Source organism: Suncus etruscus, chromosome 2 (genome assembly GCF_024139225.1).
Source record: "Suncus etruscus isolate mSunEtr1 chromosome 2, mSunEtr1.pri.cur, whole genome shotgun sequence".
Lineage (NCBI taxonomy): Eukaryota > Metazoa > Chordata > Mammalia > Eulipotyphla > Soricidae > Suncus > Suncus etruscus.
Window position 1 is genome coordinate 100,244,108 of NC_064849.1, and position 23,150 is coordinate 100,267,257.

Sequence of the window (23,150 nt, forward strand, 5' to 3'; positions counted from 1 at the left end):
GTAACTCCTGAGCACTGCAAGGTGTGGTCCCAAAAAACAAAAGAAAAAAGAAAATGTGGTGTCTGCCTTGCAAGCATTAGCCAAGGATCAAGACCGTGGTTCCATCCCCCGGCGTCCCATATGGTCCCCCCAAGCCAAGGGCAATTTCTGAGCTCTTAGCCAGGAGTAACCCCTGAGCATCAAATGGGTATGGCCAAAAAAACAAAAAAAAGAAAAAAAAAGAAAAAAGAAAAAAGAAAATATAGGGCCGGAGAGATAGTACAGTGGTAGGGCATTTGCCTTGCACAGAGTTGATCCAGGACAGACGGTGGTTCAAATCCTGGCATCCCATTACCTGCCAAGAGTAATTTCTGAGGGGCCGGAGAGATCGCATGGAGGTAAGGCATTTGCCTTCCATGCAGAAGGTTGGTGGTTCGAATCCCGACATCCCATATGGTCCCCTGAGCCTGCCAGGGGCGATTTCTGAGTATAGAGCCAGGAGTAACCACTCAGCGCTGCCGGGTGTGACACACACACAAAAAAAAGGAAATTTTAGGGGCTGGTGAGGTGGCGCTAGAGGCAAGGTGTCTGCCTTGCAAGTGCTAGCCAAGGAAGGACCACAGTTCAATCCCCCAGCATCCCATATGGTCCCCCCAAGCCAGGGACAATTTCTGAGTGCTTAGCCAGGAATAACCCCTGAGCATCAAACGAGTGTGGCCCGAAAAACCAAAAAAAAAAAAAAGTGATTTCTGAGTGCAGAGCCAGGAGTAGCCCCTGAGCACCACCGGGAGTGATCCAAATACAAAAATAATAAAATAAAAGGAAAAAATATAAAATAGGTCTGGAAGGTTGCTCACATCATTTTTTTTTCTGTAAATAGGATTCCTGGGTTCAAAACTCAGCACAATAGAGTCCCCCCCACCCACCCACCCAAGTACAACCAGGTATATCTAACACCCATTAATATATATAAAGTCAAATGACAGGTGTGTGAAGTGTGAAATGCCCCTGATGAAAAGACAACTCTCTTTGACACTGTGGTAGGAGATTCCTCTTCAGAGATCCCAGATCCCATTCTCCAGCCTCGTGTCTGTTCCCCTTAGATCATCGTGCAGACTCCAGAGTCCTGAAGACCAAGGCCATCCTTTCCCATGCCAGAACTTTCCTGGGCCCAGCTGTCACTGACCTGAAATCGAGCCTCTTCTGACACTAGACACATTCACTTAGGAAACTTGAGGAAAGGCCCACAATGACCCACGTACAGTGTTGGGTGTTTGAGTCATAGCATCGGACTGTCTCAGCCCAAGTAACTTTCTAGCCCAGGTTTCTCGGTTTAGGATTTGAGGTCACACCAGCTGTACTCAGGGATTACTCCGGAGGTGCTCGGGGTTTCATATGGGGTCAGTCACAAGTGAGGCAAGCACCCTGCCCACTGGTCTATCTCTTTGACCCCAGCCAGGTTTCTGACTCACATCAGGTGTCAAATTATGGGAAGTTTTGGTCCACTAGGAACCCCTTACAGGCAACCAGAGCTCCCACCAATAAGCAATGTATCATGAGCCTGATGGCATCCTGACCAAGCAAGATCTCTCTGTTAATATGCCAGAGGGAGTCTCAGTGGAGCTCAAGGCTTCTACACATGGTGATTGGGGAGGGGATTTTCCATATCTTCAAACTATCCATTCTCCACTCTTTTCTTTCCACCCTTAAATGATAAACTATTTGACAAAACTTTTGTTTTAGGGGACTTATGGAATATTTGCTTGTCTAAGGATCACACCTGGCAGTATCAGGATTTGCTTCTGATCAAACCCAGCTTGGCTATGTAAGCACCTTAACCCCTTTACTATCACTCCAGAGCTTGATAAAATGAACAATGCATGCAATCAGGATGTGACAGCTCTGGGTGGAGACCCACAGTCATTGCTTGAGAGCCATTCCCAGCTTGCTGATCTGCAGACCATGGTACTAGGGACCAAGTATGACCTATAGCCTATATTTATCTCTGTGTGGCAGTTGCTAAGTAAATACAAAATGAGTGAGGGCCAGAGAGATAGCACAGAAGGGAAGGCACTGGCCTTGCACTCTGCCAACTAGGGTTGGATCATCGGAACCACACACAGGGTTCCCAAAGCCCTGCAAGGAATGATTATTAGCATTGGCCCAATAAGTTAACCCTTGTTAAAAATTAATTAATTAATTATATGGGGCTGGAGTGATAGCATAGCAGTAGGGTGCTTGCCTTGCACATGGCTGATATAGGATGGACCTTGATTCAACCCCCCCCCATCCCATATGGTTCCCCGAGCCAGGAGCAATTTCTGAGCACATAGCCAGGAGTAACCCCTGAGCATTACCAGTTGTGCCCCCCCCAAAAAAAAGAAACTAGGGACTATAGAGAGAGTACAGCAGGTAGGCACTTGTCTTGCATGTGGCTGACTTGGGTTCAATCCCCAACATCTCGCATGGTCTTCCAAGCCCACCGGAAGTAAATCCTGTGTGCAGAACCGGGAGGAATCCCTAAGCACTGCCTGGTGTGACCTCAACACCCAAACTGAAAACAACAACAATAAAAAACAATTAAAACAAGAACAATTTAGAAAGAAAAATATATATTGCTTTACAGGCATGAAGCACAAAGTGTGAACATTAGGAGAGAATAGGGCAGAACTGATATTACTATCTATGACCTCTGGCAAATGCTTGCTGAGGGCCTGAAGCGTGTTGCATGTGGCTGACTCAAGTTCAATTTCAGGCATGCCAGAAGGTCCCCGAGCACTGCCAGGAGTGATCCCTGAGCACAGAGCCAGGGGCACTGCCATGTAAACAAAACAAAAATATGCTGAGTTTCCGCAGTATCCACTATTTGCCAGGACGCTCCCTGCCTACCTCCATCTGTGGAAACCACCAAAGCTTCCTCCTGCAGTGTTGGAGGTGAAAATGAGAAATGGGTGGAGAAAATTCTGTAAAGCACCAAGTCCAACTTTATTAAATGGCAAAGATTGGAGCCAATGGAATCCAGAGGTGCTTCCAGATCCAGCCAATGAGAAGCGGCAGGCGGGGCTGCCTGGGAGCACAGGGCACAGAGCATCACCAAGGAGGGCTGCTCCACTGTTCCCCACTTGCAGGTTCCGAGGAACAATGAGCAGCTCCTCTTCTGCTGAGGCTAAAAATAAAGGAGCCGCTGGGTGAGTGACACTTTACATGCACAACCCCTGGGCAAAGCTCTGGTTTCCATAGCAAACTCCACTGGTGACAGCAGAGTCAATGGCCAAAGTAGAGCCTTCGAGCAGGCCTGCAGCTCTGTTTGCCAGCCCGGAAAATCCCTTCTGCACACCAGGGCCTGGCGTGATAGGTCTGGGCCGCTACACATGGATTGTCTGCCTGAAACAGTAGCGTCTGGTGTTTACTGATGCAATGCTCAGGATGGAACTGATTTTCTTCCAGGAGGCCCGACAACCAGGAAGGAAATAAAACAGCTGCTTTTTTGTTCTTTCCAGCCTGGCAGAAGCATCATGAACCTGGCATCTGGTAGGAAGCTGTTCCTGTGGCCTCTTCCAGGACTGGCCCTAAAAGGATGATAGGGAAAGGGATCCCTCTGGGGTCTTTTGGTGGCTTTTTTGTCCACCAATCATAACCATTGGGAAGGGTCTTGCTATCAACCTGTATTCTCAGCCATCAGAGTTTCATGGTATTGGAATAATACCTGATCTGAAAATAAAACCCACAGACCAATGGAGCCAAACTGAAAGGCCAGAAATAACACTTTTATCAAGATTGAATTTATACAAGGATCGAAGACAAGACCATGGAGAGAAGATTTTCTCCAATGAAGGGTGTGAGGACAAGGCAGCCCTGTGCAGGGGAAAGCAAGCACAATTCCCTAATCTCATCAGTTAAAAAAAAAAAAAAACCAACTGAGTTTAAGACCTCGATATAAATGCCCAAAGCATCATGGGCACAGATGACACAGGTGCATTGCTCCATGATATCAGCCTGGAGGAGTTTGGGAGCACTTGACCCTAACAGTATAAGAGAGAAAAAGAAAGATAAACGAGCAAGCCCAGCACACAAGGCACTTGCCTTGCACATTCACTAAGCCTGTCAAGATTGTTCTCTCCTGAACATTATACTTCTCTCTTCCTTTCCCCTCTCACCCTCTTTCTAAAATATTGGGAATAAAAAACTTTCTTGTTACACACACACACACACACACACACACACACACACACACACACACACAAACCAAGCATAGTAGCATAGTAACACAACTTGGAGAAAAGGTTAAGGAGAAAGTATTCTCAGGCCAGGATACCTGAAGAGAGTTCAAGGTCTGCTCCCATCCCCAGCATTGTCTGGTTTCCCAGCACTGGCTGGACGTAATCCCTGAGCACCAAGCTGGACTTAGACCCTGAGGCTCCCGATGTGGCCTAAAAACAGAGAGACAGGGCCAGGGAGACAGTGCAGAGAAGGCACCTGTCCTACATGAAGCAGATTGCAGTTCATATCTCTCCGTCTCCCATCCTCCTCCTCTCCTTTCCCCTCCTCATGTTCCCTGAGCATACAGCCAAAATGAGTAAGTCCTGAGCACCACAGGTATGGTCCAAAAACCAAATAAAATTTGGAAATTTTTAAGAGGAAAAAGAAATTAAAGACACAGCTCACTATGACCTAGTAATTCCATTTTGAAGTATCCGTCTGATGTATAAGTAAAATATATGGAAACAGCCAAAACCGATAGATGATACATTTATGCAATTGAATATACAAAATAAAATAAATTTCTGCAATTTGTAACAAAACGTATTTTGTCTGTTTTTGTTTGGGGCCCTGCCTAGAGGTGCTTAGGGGCTATTCTTAGCTCTGTGCTTACAATTTATTCCTAATTAAATGGGAAGAGTTCCAGAGAATGATGTGACGCTAAATAAATCTGAGGAAAATGTTTTGGATGATTTCATCTGTGTGTGTAAATAAGGATAGAAAATTGATGAACAGACAAAAATCAAAGGACAAACCAGGACGAGAGGAAATACAGGAACCACCTGACTAACACCAATTTGATCCCTGGTGAGCACCATGATAAGTGATCCATGAGCACTGAACAAGGAGTTGCCCCTGAGCACTGCAGGATATGGCCAACCCTCCCCTCACAAGACCCCCAGTAAAAATGAGAACTAATCTTACCTTCCCAGGATATAGCCAAGACAGAGTTTATAGAGAAATCAGAGACTTGGGACCTAACTGAGTATATTTCTACCTTGTGTCCTAATAATACTCTATTTCCTGGACTTATATGCAGAAAGTTGAGTTTGAAAACTCAGAGCTCTCCAAGGACTTTTGGGGTGCTTATCATGCCTGCTTCCTAATTGCTTAGCAGTAATAATGGCTAAGACTACTCACTGTGGCATGGGCAACTGGGTCCAAATTCATTTTGGGGAGCAGTAGGTTGAGCTACACTGGTGATGCCTGTTGTGTTAAATAATTAACGATGGGGCTGGATGGCGATGGATGGAGGCCTTTGTGCTTAGGCCCCAGCCACGTGGCTTCATCCCCCATCCAGCTGGCGGGTTCCAGGCCCAGGTGATCGGCGTAATCAAGACTCACTCACAGGCAGGCTTCAGGAAGCATTAACTTTATTCATACCCTATTCACCACATGTGTGTGGCCTATCTCATAACCTTTTAAGCACTAGTTATTCTTGGCCCTGCATCTAAACTCCTTTCAGCCATCTTCCTCAGAGCGCCCAGCAGCGCAGAAAGGGCCAAGAGCCAAAGGCCCCGAATCCCCTTGGTTCCGCCTTATCTAACATTTCCCAGACCCCTCCCAGGAATGGGAGGGGCTCGCAGGTAAAGTTACACCTATTATCCGGTTCCCAAGACCCCTCCCAGAAAAGGGTGGGTCTAGGGTCTTAAATAGGTACACCCACAGATGCCCAGGGATCATAACTGGCTCTGCACTCAAGAATCACTTCTGGTAGTGCTTGGATGACCATATGGGATGCCAGAGACCAAACCTAGTCAGCAGTATGCACTGACAGTATCCACTGTGCTTTCATGCCAGCCCCCTAGATTTCAATTCTTGTAAGTAGGCACTTCCATGCTAAGTCAATTTTTCCTCTCACCCTTCCCCACCACCAAACAAAGTAAAACAGGAAAACCTGAATCAGTATGGAACTTAGACCAGGCCAAGTGCTGGCTCTGGTGGCACTAATGTTCCAATAGGTAGGTACACAAGAGATCCAAGCTTTGTGTCAGGAGCTGGAATGATAGTACAGCAGGTAGAGCAATTGCCTTACCTAAATATGGTCAATCCAGGTTGGATACCTAGCCTCCCATATAGTCCCTCAAACCGCCAGAAGTGTTCCGGAAGCACAGTGCCAAAAGTAAGTCCAGAGCATTGCTGGGTGTGTTCCTCCCCCTCAAGGAACACCTTTAATTTCAAAGGGGATTGTTAGAGTCCCAAGACAAACTGTTTCAGATAATCTGATGTCTGGGAGCAGCAGCCTCCAGGCGGTTAAGTCATGCCCCTTAAATGTTCCAGAAGGAAAAGGAGAGTGTGTCTGCAGCAGAGGAGAGAGATGGTGAAGACAAGGCTAAATCCTACCTGAAAGGCAGTGAGGAAAGTGACATGACCTTCCAGATGCCCTAAGGTTCTAGAGAGGACTGGTGGGTCAAGTATTCCCAGTGGAAGCACTAGATGACAAGGACAGCAGAGATCCAGGGGTATGACCAGTGTGGCTGCCAGAGAAGTAGGAGAATGCTCTGGGATCTGGAGGGCCAACGGAACTGAGGGATTTCTTAGCTGGGAGTGAGGGGAGGGCAGGAGGAAGTGGTTTCTAGGCCTTGGAAAGGAGCCATTGGTAGAAGGTGGTGCTATTGGTTGAGCAGAAAAAGAAAAAAACAGTGGCTGGAGGGAGGAAAAACCAAGAGGCCCAACTTGAGACTGTGAGGAAGGGGGCTGGGGTGATAGCACAGCAGTAGGGCATTTGCCTTGCACACAGATGACCCAGGACAGATCTGGGTTGATTCTTGGCATCCCATATGGTCCCCAAGCCTGCCAGGAGTGATTTCTGAGTGCAGAGCCAAGAGTAACTTCTGAGCGCCACCGAGTATGGTCCAAAAAAAAAAAAATTTAAGACAGAGAGTATGTAAGATGACTTTTACCCACTCACACAGAAAGGAAACATTGCAGGGGATGTGGATCTGAATTCAGCACACAATATAACATAGATGGAAGGTAGAGCCTGAAGGCAGATGGGATTCCTCCCTGCAGAGGAAGTAACTAGCAGAGCTAACCCAGGTCAAGCTCTGCTATAGCCTCACAACATAGGGAATAATATTATGCTTCTCAGTAGACCAGCAAGGAGAATACTGCTGATCACTGTGGTCTGTATCTCGTTATCCATCTCTGCCCATCCTTCCTGCCACCCTGACACCTTAGAAAATTGTGAAGCACTTCTCTTGAGGCAGAAGCAAGTGGTGAGGTGTGCAAGTGTAGGGGCCAGACTGCTGTGCCAGCTTCTCACTTGCTTGCCTACACCACACCACCATTTCTCCACTGGCAAGACAAGATGAAGTCTATTGAATGATGCTTCCCAAAAAAAAAAAAAAAAAAAAAGAATGTGATCATATCCTGGTACCTGTGAATATGACTTTATTTGGCAAAAAGGTCTTTGCAGTAGTTATAAATTATAGATACTGAGATGAGCTCATCCTGAATTATACCAGGGGCCCTAAATCCAATCCTAAGAGTCCTTATAAGAGAACCACAGAGGGGGCTCTGGAGTGACTGCATATTTGCCTTGCATGCAGCCGACCTGGGTTCAATCTTCTGCATCCCATATGGTCCCCCAGCCTGCCAGGAGTGATTTCTGAATGCAGAGCCAGAGTAACCCCTGAGCATCTCCGGGTATGGCCCCCAAATCAAACAAACTAAAAAGAGACTCACAGAGATGCTACAGGGGTTAAGGACTCGTGTGCCAATCTCTGAGAGAAGACATTTTTGTCATTTGCAGCCAACCAGTTTGTGATATTTGTTAGAGCACACCTAGGAACTCAATACAAGGGGATAACAAGCTACACTTCACTGGCTGGTTAGGAGAATCATACAAGCTAATGGGGAGCTCGGAGCCTAGAACAGCACCTGCTGAACAGAACAGTCGATGCTCCTCTGCCTCCTATGGCTGGCTGCAATGGACGATGAAAGAAAAGGCAGCTCTTCTGCAGAATCCTCCAGATAGAGAGCGTGTCCAGAAGCTAGGCAGGTAGGAGAACAGACGGCATGCTTGGTGGCCATGTGGGTCTCACTGGTGCCAAAACATGGTTGCAGGCTGCCCCCTGGGTCTCTAGGAAGAAGCTGATAAGCTTCCCACCTGCTAAGGCTCGGGAAGAGGGTTAATGCGATTCTTCATGGCACCTTCCTCTCCTCCCACTGGCTCTCACATGAGAATCCATGCTGACTACAACCCAAGAGCACATTTTCTGGGGACATCTGTCTCTTCCTGCAGCCTAATGATGCTGGGAATTGCAGTGACCAGGGCGGGGTAGTACCAGGCAGCAGGGGCAGTGGTGGAAACTCTGGAGGAAAGGATGCCAATCTGGTCTGCTGCATGGTTTTGTAACGATGTTTGCATGGCTATTTTAGCCTTGGCAGTCGGTTTCTTCACCATGAGACCAATTGGGCACAGTCTAGCTTTACCCCGATGCTCTGTAAAAGACAGTGCCAAAAGAGGGAACGAGAAGAACAGCCAGAAATCCAACAAGAAGCAGACGCCCGAGAGTGTCCATTGGCCAGGAGAAAAATGGAGAGTTTATTGCCACTTGGGTATATCAAACTTGACCACCTCTCCTCTTCAAGGCAGACAAGGAAACATGCCAACATTTGATAGGGCTGAAGTGGAAGTACAATGGGTAGGGCATGGCCAACCTGGGTTGGATCCACAGCAGTACCCTGAGCACTGCCAGGGTGATCCCTGAGCACTGCAGGGTGTGGCCCCCCCAAAAAAACTAAATAATTCTGCTTACATGGGTCACCTGTGTGCAAGGTATCAGAGAACACAGGCATGTGCTAGAGAGAGCTAGTAAGATGCTTGCATTGTGCAGAGCAGTTCTCGGTCCCACCCCTGGAACAGCACATAATTCCTTGAGCACTGCCAGGGGTAACTCCTGAGCACAGAGCCAGGGATTGTCCCTGAGCACTGCAAGATGTGCTCCCCCCCCCCCACTCCTCTTCCTCCAAAGAAAGGCATAAGCAAACTGCTATTGCCTTGATGCAAGAGGGGCCTGACTGGGTGTTGAAACTTGCAATCACCAAGCCCAGATGGTGTGGCCGCCGCTTGCCTCTCGTTCTCTCTCCACAAACAGCCTTGCCTGACACAGGCATTCCGGTGGCAGCTCTGGTTTGTGAACAGGATGAGCAGATTCCTTAGACAGTCATCTGTGAAGCACTGGCGTTTGATGAAAGGTTGCTGGTGTTCATCCTGCTTTTCCCCATTCCCCCAGGTTGTCCTCGGAAAAATTATCCTTAGCAAAAGCCCCAGGAGAGCGGAGCTCCCAGCCACCCCCTTCCCTGCTCCCACCCAGAGGCCTCCCTGTAAGGCAGCACAAAGCTCGCCCTTTCCCAAACTTGTCCCCCGACAAGCCCACTCTCCTCTCCTCTCAGCTGAGGAGCTGGACTATCTTTATTTTTAGCCAAGCAGGAGGATTACCTAGTAGAGACCAGCCCAACAGGGTGGGTGTGAGTCAGCTGGGCAATTCCCACGAGGTGACATCGTAAAGAGGTGCCAAGTCAAGCTAGAGGTGTCGGGTGTTGAGAAGGAGAACATGAGAGTACATGAGGGCCTGGGAAGGGGTGAGCGGTTGGAGTGCATGTTATGTGCACAAGAGATCCAAGGCCATGGGGCTGGAGCAATAGCACAGCAGGTAGAACATTTGCCTTGTGTGCAGTCCCACATCCCAAAGGTCCCCCAACCTGCCAGGAGTGAGTCCTGAGCCAGGAGTGACCCCTGAGCACTGCCAGGCTCAAAAAAAAACAAAGAGTTCCAAGGCCTATCTGAGCCATAGCAACTGCATAGCTCTCCTTCCCCTTGCGTCCCCCCCCCCCAAAAAAAGAAGAGAGTGGGGTTCAGCTCAAATCCATCCACTCCCACTGAAAATCTTCAAAGGGCACAATTGTGCTAAGGGCCCCCAGAGGTAAGGATACCTTCGTGGTTTGGTGGAACCCCAGGAGTGAACTATGGAGTGAGCTGTGCTGACCTTAGCCTTTGAGCATTACACACTTCTGAGGAAACCACTGGATTTGGGACTTTTTCTTTCTTAATTTAGGCATTTCAGACCATCCGACTTCCCCCATCTCCTCGCAATCAGTTCATCCAAAGCTGGCAATAATAGCATGTTGTGCAAGATTCCTCCTCTGCTGAGAAGTCGGTCCCCCTTCCACTCCCACCCCATTCCAACCCAACCCGCTTCTTCAGAACCCCTCATTGTCTCCCAGAGAACTTGATGAGCTACAGAAACACTTTGCAACCCAGAAGCAAATAAGCCCAGAATAACTTTCACTAGTCAGATGCTCAGTGTTCCCTAGTCTCATTAGGCTGCTTCCACCGAGAGTTCATTCTTCCTGTTCAGATTTTCTGCAAGCTAATAACCCAGACCCTTGCCTTGGAGGGAAATGTTGTGCCCAGGAGCCAGGAGCTCTCTAATCCAGGTGGTTCTCTGCCCTGCTGAGATGAACCTATGGGTCTGGGGCACAGGCCAGAGACAGGCAGCCACTTTCCTTTTCCTGGAGTAGCAGAGACAGAGAAAACAAACGTGTCTTCTCTGCATGGTTGGTGCCTTCATAAGCTGTCTCTTGGCTCCTCTGCCTTATTGCCACAACGGGCCTCTTCGACTATTGAGTTTTCAGACCATCAACATTCCCAGTATTTTCGTGAATGCATTTGTAAATAAAAAATGTGTTGTGCCAGAGATCACAGGCAACTCAAGAATGGATCTGGGAATGGGGCCGTTTTCAAACTTTGCTTCTGTCTGGCACTGCTAGGCTCAAAACGAACAGGTTCTTTTCTTGGCCCTTCTGACAGGAATATGAAAAGACTAAAAAAGTGAAATAAAGGGCACTGGAGAGATAACACCATGAGTAGGGTGTTTGCTTTGCATGTGGCTAGCCCAGGTTCAATCCCCAGCATCCCATATGGTTCCCCAAACCTGCCAGGAGTAATTTCTGAGCACAAAGCCAGGAGTAACCCCTGAGCATCACTGAATGTGACCCAAAAATGAAACAACAAAGAATTAGAATTTGGAGCCAGATCGATAGTATAGGGGTTAAGGCTCAGGCCTTGTGGTAGTGATCCCATTTCTGTTTCCAGCACCACATGGTCCCCAAGCATTGTGCTATAGCCTGAGATCAGACTGGTGTGGCCCTGGAGGCCAGTCAACATCACTAGGTGTCAGGTAATTAATCCCAGGTACCCAAGCCAACCAACACCACATTCACAAAGTCCAAGCACTGAACCACCAGCCTGGTTGGCCAAGAATTGCTGGGAGGGGCCCTGGGCCTCCTGAGCACTGCTAGAAACCCCTCCTCCAAGATAAATGAGAGGATTGAAGTTCCGCCGTACGACAGATCAAATCCAGGGAGACACACAGGCTGTAGCACTGAGCCACTGAGCCAGGCTCATGGGACCATATGGGATGCTGGGATTTGAACCACTGTTCATCCTGGATTAGCTGCATGCAAGGCAAACACCCTACCTCTGTGTGATTGCTCTGGCCCCACAACTTAAATTTTTCAAAAGCCACGAAAAGACTGAGGAACCCATCATGTTCATTAATTCAATGAAATCCACTATTTTTACTTTTCTTTTCATTTTTTTTTGTTTGTTTGTTTGTTTTTGGGTCACACCCGGCTCCGCTCAGGAGTTGCTCCTGGTGCTACACTCAGAAATAGCTCCTGGCAGGCTCGGGGGACCATATGGGATGCTGGGATTCGAACCACCATCCTTCTGCATGCAAGGCAAATGCCTTACCTCCATGCTATCTCTCTGGCTCCCTACTTTTTTTTTTTAACACCTGCAGTGTCAGGGGTTACTCCTGGCTCTGTACACAGGAACTACCCTAGGTAGTGCTCAGGGGACTATATGGGATGTCAATGATGAAACCCAGGTCTGCCATGTTCAAAACAAATTCTCTACCTACTGTGCTATTACATGGGGCCTTATAAACTCTCATTTTAGCATAGGGCATCCCTGGAAGTGCTCAGCTGTGCAGCCTGGTAATTAGGAACTAGTGTCTGCTGGGGTTGGGGTCAGGCTGGGAAGGGAGAGACCCAGGGCAGCACTGGGTGGTGTTAGGGAGGGGAGAGCCAGGTGTTCTCAGGAATCAAAAGTAGGGTCTTCAGCATGCAAGGCAAGCTCCCCAGCTTCATGCCCAGTACCAGTGCCTCAGTCCAAAGAGCAGCTAATAGGCAGACCATTCCAGTGGGAAATAACTAAGAATATTTTGTTAAGAAACACACATGGGGGGGCCGGGCAGTGGCGCTAAAGGTAAGGTGCCTGCCTTGTCTGCGCTAGCCTTGGACGGACCGCGGTTCGATCCCCCGGTGTCCCATATGGTCCCCCAAGCCAGGAGCAACTTCTGAGCACATAGCCAGGAGTAACCCCTGAGCATTACCGGGTGTGGCCCAAAAATAAAAATAAAAATAAATAAAAAAAATAAAAAAAGAAACACACATGGGTGGGTGGGTAGATACATGGATGGATGGATGGATGGATGGATGGACGGACGGACGGACGGATGGGGGAATCACATCTGACGGTAAGCTCAGTGCTTACTCCTAACTGCATTCAAGGATCATTACTAGTGGGTTCTGGAGACCATAAGGGTATAGGGGATTAAACCCAGGTGCAGCATGTAAAGCAAGTACCCTACTCACAGTACTATTTCTTTGACCCCAACTTTGTTTATTTGGCTTTTTTTTTTTGAGGGGAGGGGGGTTCAGGATCACACCATGTGGAACTCAGTGGTTACTACTGGCTCTGCACTTAAAAATTACTCCTGGGAGCCTGGAGAGATAGCACAGCAGTAAGGCAATTGCCTTGCATGCAACTGGCCTGGGAGGGACCTGCTTTGATTCCTGGCATTGCATGTGGTGCCAAAGCCTGCCAGGGGTGATTTCTGAGTGCAAAGCCAGGAGTAACCCCTGAACACCACCAGGTGTGGCTCCCAAACCAACCAATCAATTTTTTTTAAAAAAATCTCCTGGATGGGCCCGGAGAGATAGCACAGCAGCGTTTGCCTTGCAAGCAGCTGATCCAGGACCAAAGGTGGTTGGTTCAAATCCCGGTGTCCCATATGGTCCCCCGTGCCTGCCAGGAGCTATTTCTGAGCAGACAGCCAGGAGTAACCCCTGAGCAACTCCGAGTGTGGCCCAAAAACAAAAACAAAAAAATCTCCTGGGATGAGGCCAGAGAGATAGCACAGTGGTAAGGCATTTGCCTTGCATGCAATCAACCTAGGACAGACCCATATTCGATCCCCAGCATCCCATATGATCCCTGAGCCTGCCAGAAGCAATTTCTGAGCGCAGAAACCCCTAAGCATTGCTGGGTTTGGCCTAAAAAAATAATTACTCCTGGCAGGCCCCAACTTTTATACTTCTATGTATGCATAAATAAGTCTGGAAGCCAGAGATAGCAGAGCAGGTAGGATGCTTGCCTTACTTGCAGCTGACTAGAGTTCAATCTCTGGTGCCCCATATGGTCCCCCACAAGCTCCACAGGAGTGACCCCTGAGTGCAGACCCAGAAGCAAACCCTCAGCACATCCGTGGGTGGCCCCGAAACCAAAAACCAAAAATAAAACAATAAGTCAGCACGATTCCCACCATTAGTTGGTGGGAATTAGTTGGACATTAGTTGGTGCCAACTTCAGTTGGCGAGTCTAGTGAGTCAGTGTTCAGCAAATGAACTGAGCACACCTTTTCCTCTCCTCCTCACTAATCAGTGTGACTGTTTAGCTAACCTCTAAAGGGAAGGAGGTCCACACCCAGCCGTGCTCATCAGAGCTTACTCCTGGTTCTGCAATCCAGGGCCACTGGTAGAGGAACTCAATTAATCACATGGGGTGCCAGGGACTGAATCTGGATCTGTCGCCTAAACCTCTGAATTTTCTCTCCGGCACATTAATTAGTCAATCTTTTGAAGTACAATCATAGAACCATTAATAAAAAGCAAGAGAAAGAGAACAACTTATCTTTCTTCCTCTGCCATCTGCATTGTACGCAACTGCCAGCAAAAGAAACTAGTTGTCCAGCACCAGCCCGGACAGCCGTAGAAGGTAATTGCAGCTGAAAAGGAAGGAGGCAGGGGCCGGAGTGGTAGCACAGTGGTAAGGCATTTGCCTTGCATGTGGCTGACCCAGGACAGATGAGGGTTCAATCCCCAAGCATTCCATATGGTCCCCCAGCCAGGAGTGATTTCTGAGTCCAGAGCCAGGAGTAATCCCTGAGTGCCCTTGGGGAAAGGGAGGGAACAAAAACAAATATTAAGGAAGCAGATTCTCTGCTTCTCTGAACCCAACTGCCCTGACTGCAGGAACAAGTAAGTCTGAGCAAGCTGCCCTGTACAAACCACAGAGCAGCAAGGCCATCCAGGAGAGCCCAGCAACTAGGCCACTGTGTCTTCTAGAGTGTCAAGAAACACTCAGGCACCCACTGGAACCATCCAGAATGATCTCTGCAAGCGAGAACAGGAAGGCAGTGGCCACTCTGAGCAGTTCAAAGCTTTTCACCCAAGGGGTAGGCCAGGATGCTCCAGTCAAGCCCCCTACGACGTCCTGTTCTGGATCTTCAGGGGAGCTGTGAGAGACTGACTTGTTTCTCTATTGTTTCTCAGAAGAACCCAGCCTGCAGCAAACACAGTTGTGGGCACTCTGCAGGGTGAAACGCACCTTGGCTCAGTCCCCTCAGAATGGGCCCCTGAAGAGAAAACTGTAAACTGAGGCTGGGATCTTTCCACAGATTAAGCCACTCTCTGGAGCATTTCTTTGCAGGGCAGCACCAGGCTGTGCTCAGGACTTCCTGCTGGTTCTGTGCTCAGGGATCACTCCTGGCAGGGTTAAGGGGACCATAGATGGTGCCAGGAATAGAAACAGTATTGGCCACTTGTAAGCAGGTACCTGACCTGCTGCTGATCCCTCTCTCCAGTCCCAGAAGAGGCCCCATTCAGGAGCGCTCATGAATCTTTCCTTTCTCTGAAGGCTGCCTTTGGAGGTGCCCAGCTGCACCTCCCCAGGCTACCGCAGCATCTCACCTGTGCCCTTCATCCCTCACTCTCAGCCACACCCCATTCCTTCCCCCTGCTGTGCCCCAGACTCTCCCAGGGTTTCGCCTCTCCTCTGCTCCCTTCACCATCCAGGGCAGCAGAGCCTGCAATGGTTTTCCCTGCCTGCACCTGCACTTGATCTTGGCTGCTTCTTCCCTCCTCCCAAGCTCTCCTGATCATGATCTCTCACTTCTCATCAGTATGAAACATGCCTGCCAAGGGAGGACTGGAGGCTCTCCGGGATAAGCATTCCCACATCCTCCTCAAGATACTCTTTCTTGGCTTTGGCTTTACTTGAAAAGGAAAGGGAGGCACACCCAGCAGTGCTCAGGGACGGAACCTGGGTTTCTCGCATATATGATGTGTGCTTAGCCCTTTGAACTATCCTGCCTCTTTTCTTGGAGTCTTTTTAACTGTCAGGTTTCAGGATCCAGAGTCTCTCTCTCCCTTTGCGACTGATTGCTATCACGACTGCCTTGGCGATCACTTGTGACCTTTTTGACAATCCCAATCCTTCCTCCCAAAGAGCTAAGAGAACCACGTCATTTCCCTGGTTTTGCAGCTTCTGGGTCTGCCATTATGTCTTTCCTGGTCTCATCACTGGACTTTCTATTACTGCCCTGGGACAGTAGCCCTCCCCAGAGGTTCCTGCCTCTTCCTGTCTCTCCATCTTCCTTAGATGGACATCTTTCTTGCCAGCTGGAATCCTCCTTCGAACTATGAGGACCCTTGGTGGGCAGAAGAGATGGGGGCTGGAGACAGTACAGAATTAAAGCACTACCCTGAGCACTACATCTGAGCCCTGCCAGGAGTGGTCCCTAAGGGCAGAACTCCAGTGAGCCCTGACCACTATGGGGGTGTATCTCGGTACAAAAATAAGAATGTTCAGAGGTGAACTTGGAAGGCACTTTCTTTGCTTTGCCTCTGGCTGCTGCCAAGCTACCCTGACTTCAATCCCCCAACACCACCCATGGTTTCTTTTTTTTTTTTTTTTTTTTTTGGTTTTTGGGCCACACCCGGCGGTGCTCAGGGGTCACTCCTGGCTGTCTGCTCAGAAATAGCTCCTGGCAGGCACGGGGGACCATATGGGACACCGGGATTCGAACCAACCACCTTTGGTCCTTGGATCGGCTGCTTACAAGGTAAACACCGCTGTGCTATCTCTCCGGGCCCACCACCCATGGTTTCTCCAAGCACCACCAGGGGTCGCTTTGGAGCATAGAGCTAGGTTGGCCCTTGAGCATCTCCAGGAATCGCCCAACCCTACCCCCATCCCTGCCCCTCCAAAAGAAGCTCCATAGAACCAGGCTTTCAGAAAGGATATTCTAGCTGGCCTCTTAGCTACACCCTATGTGAGTTGTCAAGATCTACAGTATGTGCTTGTATCAAAAAATACAGCAGGAAAGGGGAGTGAATGAAGAGGAACAAAAGATTCAGAATCCAACTGCAGGTTCTGGGAGTGGCAAGGTGGTTCCACTAGAAAAAGGAAACAGCAAGGCCTGGTGGCTGATTAGACATGGCAGAGTAAGAGCCTGGAAGAATTGTTTTCTCCAGAAGCTGGAGAGATAGCATGGAGGTAAGGTGTTTGCCTTGCATGCAGGAGGACGGTGGTTTGAATCCTGACATCCCACATGGTCCCCTGAGTCTACCAGGAGCGATTTCTGAGTGTAGAGCCAGGAGTAACCCCTGAGCACTGCCAGGTGTGACCTGCCCCCCCCAAAAGAAAAGAATTTATTTTCTCAGGTTTCTGGTACGCTGGCTGTTAAAACACCAAACACAGTGCAAAAATATGCATGATCCTAGGCTGCAGGTGACCTTCCTTGCAGGTGACCTTTCTTTGCTCCAAATCCAAGTTGTGCTCCACCCTCAGGTCCAAACCAAGGAGTCGTCCTGGCTGGCTACCCCCATTGATTTCATACTCTTGGACCTCCAGCTCCCCTCTTATTACCGCCATAGCTTCACAACCTCCATTGCTCCCAATCCCAATCTTTCCTCCAAAGGAACTAAGATGCAAAAAAACCTAACCACCAAGAGAATCATAACTCAAAAATTCCCAAATATGCCCATTCCGACTGCAGAACGGGCTCACCCAGCCCTGGAGATCATCCTCCTCTTCTCTCATGCCCCTTGGGCCAACTCAGGAGCCCTCCTCAGCCCCTCGGGACACCACCCTTTAAATGGAGGTTCGTCTCCAACATGAGTGCATATCTTCTCAGTCAAGAGTAAATTCCTGGAGGGGCCAGAGAGCTAGTACAGTGGACAGGGTGCTTGCCTTGCATACAACCTGCCTAGGTTTGATCCTTGATATCCAAGTCTTTGGTCCTCAAGTCTGCAGGAGTAAGCTCTGAGCACCTCTAGGTGTGGTGCCAAAGTGAGAGAGACAGAGACAGAGGGAGAGCGAGAAAGAGAGCATTTCTCCTTCATACTCCTCCAGTTTCTCTTTTTGGACATTTGATTCACTTATCACCTCTTCATTCCTTTATCCAAGAAGCACAGAAGCGCATGGCGCTCCGAGGAATTTCTTCCGAGCCCTGAGGGTGCACATATCACAGCTCCTGACAGGATGAGACATACAGCACCAAGGGAATCCCAGTCGCCTCTGTACATCCCCTGCGCACAGCAAACCACAGGGATGCCAAAAATAAAGGGCTTGCTTGCAATGATTCGGGACATTTCGTGCATTTCCTTTAATAGCAAACTGCCTTAAGTGCACGAGAAATCCACTGCAATGACAGCTTTAAAGTTACGTCAATATTTTTCCAGGAGCATATTAACTCTGTCATGGGGGGGTGGTGGTGGTGGTGTGGAGGGGGGGAGGCCATTTATCTACTTCACAAGTTTCTGATTCTTCCTCTCCCAGAACTTGCCAATCACCAAGGGTGCTCCATCTCCCCCCCCTCTGGGGGGAGGGAGGGAGGAAGGGAAGAGAGAGAGAGACAGAGACAGAGAGAAACAGAGACTGAGAGAGAGACAGAGAGAGAGAAGAGAGCGGGAGAGAGGAGAGGAGAAAGAATGAGAGGAGAGAGAAAGAAGAGAGGGGGAGAGAGGAGAGAGAATGAGAGGAGAGAAGAGAGAGGAAAAAGAGAAGAGAGGAGAGAGAGGGGGAGAGAGAGAAGAGAGGCACATGCACCACTGGGTGGTGATTAGCTGAGCAGCAGTTCCTGGCGCGGGCTAATGGAAAAAGGAATGGCTGGAGCCAGAACCACCACCTCCAGCCCAGGGTGTGAGCCAGCCCAGGCACTCTTCTCGCCTTAGCTGCCCCAGACCTCCTCACCTGCCAGCCTGTACCCACTTGACTCTCTCACCCCCAGAAGTTACAGCCTAGGAAAGCTCCTGCGCAGCCCTGGAGGGGAGCCCCAGTTCAGAGCAGGCTGAATGCGGGGAGACAAGTAGCAGAAGGAGGCTCAGAGACGAGCACTTTCTGCAGCAGCGCGCGCAAGGACCATTCCATAGTGGGCAACCTCTGCTGCAAAGACGGGTCGGGGAAGCAAGCACAGCCCCCATCCCGGCGCCCCGTAATGTCCCCCCACCCAGACCAGCCTATATGTACCTGAGACCGATAGCAGGCTTCAGCCCCCACACTCCTCCCTAACCTCCAAGGCGGGCACAGGTCAGGCGCTCTGGAATGCCCGCGTGCCTGCCATGCCAGTCTGCGCCCCGCTGGTGCCAGACTTGTCCTCTTCACACTCGTATCCCTTATCAGTGTCTGCAGGGACCGGAGCTGCAGGGTGGCGTGGGGGGGGGGGGCAGTACAGGTTGATGATCAGCTGGACTTAGGGAGGCGAGGGGAGTGCAGCGGGATGTCCCCAAGGCTGCGTCCCCTGGGGGGCTCCCTCTCCGGGGGACTGATGCCAAACCCAACGCAAAGATGCCCTTGCGCTGGGGCGCGCTCCCTGACTGTCTCCCCGGGGTATGAGAAGAGGCAGGACGGGGGAACCCGAGGCCCGAGCACCTGGGGACATCGGGACCCGCACTGGATCGGAACGAGCGCGCCCCGGTGCTCCCCGCCGCGTCCTCTCCACCCCAGCCGGGCCGGGTACGCGGGGAGACGGAACCGAGGCGCCCCCCGGGACCCAAGCAGAGGGCTGAGATCTGGGTTCGACCCCGGGGATCCGAGGTCGTCAGGAAACTTTCCCGAGCGCACGCGGTTCTGGTGTCGGGGGTGCCACCCTTTCGGCGCGCGCGCACCCACACACCCACCCGCACCCGCACCCGCACCCCGGGGCTCAGCTCGGGCCCCGCGTCCCGGACGCTCGTCTCACCTGCGCGCGGCTCGTGGAAGGTCCCGCTGCTCCGCAGGAGCGCGTTCGGACTCCGGCACCTCCGCCCGCTGGGTCCCGGGCTCCGCGGCGGCTCCCGGCGCGGGCGATGCCGCCGCCGCCGCCGCCACTACCACCGCGCCTACCGGGCTGCAGCGCCGCGAACGCCCGCAGCCGCCTGCCCGCCCGCCCGCCCGCCCGCCGCGCACACCCGGGCACCCGCCCCGCGCCTCGGCTCGGCCCTGCACGGCCCCGGGGCCCCGCAGCCACCACCGGCACCGCCGCCGCCTGCCCGCCCGCCGCGTCCGTCTGCCGGCGCGGCCCACCCGGCCCGCCTCGGCCGTGCGCTCGGGAGCTAGCCTCCGGGATGGGCGGGGATTCCCTCCTGCGCCGCTCGGGGGGCGGGGGCTCCCCCTGGAGTGACAGATGGGGGGCGGGGACCCCCCCTCGGACCCCGCCCCCCCTCGGAAGGCCAGGCTGCCGGGGAGTCCCTCCCACCCCCGGGCCGGGCGTCCCTGGGGTGCAGCGGGCGTCCCCCGCGCGCCGGCTCCGAAGGATCTTCGCGGATCCAGGCGGAGCAGCCGCGGCGAGGTTGGCAGCTCTGAGTTGCAGCTCGGCGGAGCTTGGGGCGCCATCTAGGTGGCCAGAGCGAGCGGGAGACTTCAAATCTGCTTGGCCAGTGCCTGGGAGGGAAAATGGTTCATTGCCTCGGCAGAGAATGGGGCGGACTTGATCTCACCCCTCAAGAAATCCTCAGCCCGGCTGGAGTTGTAGCACAGCGGGCAGGGCGCTTGCCTTGCACTCGGTCGTTCTGGGTTGGATGCCCAGCATCCTATGTGGTTCCCTAAGCACCGCCAGGAGTGATGCCTGAGTGCCAAAGCTGGAAGTAAGCACCTCCAGGTGTGGCCAAAAAAAAACTAAAAAGTGAAAAAGAATGAAAAAAGGGCCGGAGAGATAGCACAGCAGAAAGGAAGGGAAGGAGGGAGGGAAAAATTACTTGTGTTTGTGGGCACCCATATGAGAGTTTCTGGAGAGTTTCCACCTCGCCAGTAATGCGTCGCTCAGGGGTGCGCCAGATATTTGTCCTGAGGTCCCAGGGTGGTGTGGTCTTGCGAGGAATTAACGCAGAGACCCTGCTGAATGGAGCCGGAAATTGAATGTCAAGTCAATCGTGGGACCATATGCAGCTGTGGCCCGCGATTTGTTCCACCCTTCGTTCCCCAGGATTTCCTTGAAGGTCTTCCAATATTTTTTTATTCCTTCTTTTGTTATCCTTGTCATCCTGCTCACGACGGGAAGAGGGTGATAAGAATGTAATAGGGAGACAGCTCAGCTTTGCAAATTAAGTTCTCTGAAGGGGAAAAGATGGTCTTTTTCAAGTGTTAGTAGATAAGAGTAAATATATATAATATAGATTTAATAATAAATAGTAAAATAATAAATTTAATAATATAAATCTCATGTATATAAGAATATGACCAAACCTGCAATGGTGAGCAGTTGAACAATGCTTTTGACATTTTCTGCAGAGCAGTAATTGGAGATCTTTGCAGGAGAGGGATGGGTTTCGGTGGGACAGGAGACAAGGTTGTTGCTGCATTAGCTGAATTCACATGTAAGAACAGATAGCGATCACTGCACAGCCCCAGAGACCAGAGTGGTCCCCAGGTATGTCAGGATGGTATTTTGGGGTGGGTGGAGTCATACTTGAATACACCTGTTTGTCAGCTTTTGAATGACTCGGCCACTGAGGGGCGTGTCTGCACAAATCCAAGCTTTGGGTATTCCAAGCTGTGCAGTCTCAGAAATCCAGTTCTCTTTCTCTCTGTAAAGATAACCTGCCACACAGGACGATCGTATGGATTGGCAGGAGAAGGCCTCAGCACTGCAGTTAGAGACGCTCTGTGAAATGACAGCTATTACTTAGAAAGGTATCATTGGGCACCACAAGCAGCCCTCCAGAATCAAGCAGGACTGGCATTTTCTCTCCAGCGGCCCTGGGCCTGCCCTCTACTATGCTCAGTCCCCTGAGTAGAGAGCAGCAGGCAATCTCCTCTGCCTCTGTGCCCACGCTTATCTGGGCTCCCTTTTGCCCTCATAGGAAACTTGCGAGATGCATGGAGATGTGAATGAATAGATTACTTATGCCCAGAGCACTGTTATTTCTTATCCAGCCCATCGCAAGCACTCTCCTTTCAGCCAGGCAGTACAACATGGGAATTGCTTCCTTGGCCAGAATGCCATTCTTATCCTCCTAGAGCTGCTGAAATCCCGAAGAGTTCACTGCCCCCTTTTCTGAGAAGGCTTCTTTGATCACTGGCACCCACAACTGGGTTTTCTCTCCCACTAATCACTGCAACATCAGCACTTTCTGCAAGTGGTTAACACATTTCTTGCTAGATTGGATATTGGAGAAATCCTGCACACAGTTTAGGCATTCCCCCAGAGGTCTCAGAGCCAGCTCTTATTCTGGGGGGACTTCCCAGATGAACATGGCACAATGTTTAACTCAAAGCCATTTAATAAATATCGGTAAAATTAGTGGCTAGAGATAGAACGGTGGGTAAGGTACTGTCTTTCAGGTGTGCCAAAATAAAATAAAATATTTGTAAACTTAAGGGCCAGAGTGATACTGCAGCAGGTAAGGCACTTGCCTTCTTCGATTCCTGGTATTCTATATGGTCCCCAAGTGTGCCAGATGTGATTCCTATGTGTAGAACCAGGAGTGTGGTCCAAAAGCAAAAAAAAAAAAAAAATTGGAATGAATTGTTAAATTGGTTTGGATCTTGTTGATGTTTATGTTTGTTTGGGGGCTGAAACTCATGACACTAAGGGCTTACTTCTTGTTCTTTTTTCTTTTTCTCTTTTTGGGTTTTTCATCCACATCTGACAATACTCAGGGGTTACTCCTGGCTCTGCAGTCAGAAATCACTCCTGGGCCGGAAAGATAGCATGGAGATAAAGTGTTTGCCTCGAATGCAAATGGACAGTGGTTTGAATCCCGGCATCCCATATGGTCCCCCGAGCCTGCCAGGAGTGATTTCTGAGTGCAGAGCCAGGAGTAACCCCTGAGCGCTGCCTGGTGTGAACCAAAAAAAAAAAAAAAAAAAAAAAAGAAGAAAGAAAGAAAGAAAGAAAAAGAAAAAGAAAAAGAAAAAGAAAAGAAATCACTCTTGGCAGGCACAAGGGACCATATGGGATGCCAGGGATCAAACCCAGGTCAGCCACATGCAAGGCAAATGCCCTTACAGCTGTGCTATCACTTCGACCCCTTCCATCTTGTTCTAAACTCAGAAATTTCTCTTGGCAGTGCTTGGGGATCTTATGGGGTGTCAGGGATAGGATCCAGGACCTATTGCCACGTGCAAGGCTTACCAAGCCTCTGCACTATCTCTCCAGCCACTGCAGTCGTTTATAATCTATTACCTTTCAACATGTGTTTGCTGACAGCTTAAAACAACTCTCATTTCAATCACTTTACATTCAATATTTTCCAGGTAATTTTTGGCATCTTTTGGCTTTCTAATAATAGGTCACTTCTCCAGGGTCAATAAAATGCATGGAAATTTTGTTTTGCCTTTCCAATCTTGCCAATTT

General features: G+C 50.3%; 1 protein-coding gene across 1 annotated transcript in view; it reads right to left on the reverse strand.

Annotated features, from left to right (window-relative positions):
* Window positions 1-19,685, reverse strand: part of PDZD2 (PDZ domain containing 2) — a 410,667-nt gene extending 390,982 nt beyond the window's left edge. The window contains 1 exon segment of the mRNA XM_049769043.1: window positions 19,557-19,685. The gene's annotated coding sequence lies outside the window, so the exon portion shown is untranslated.
* Window positions 19,686-23,150: the final 3,465 nt, after the last annotated feature.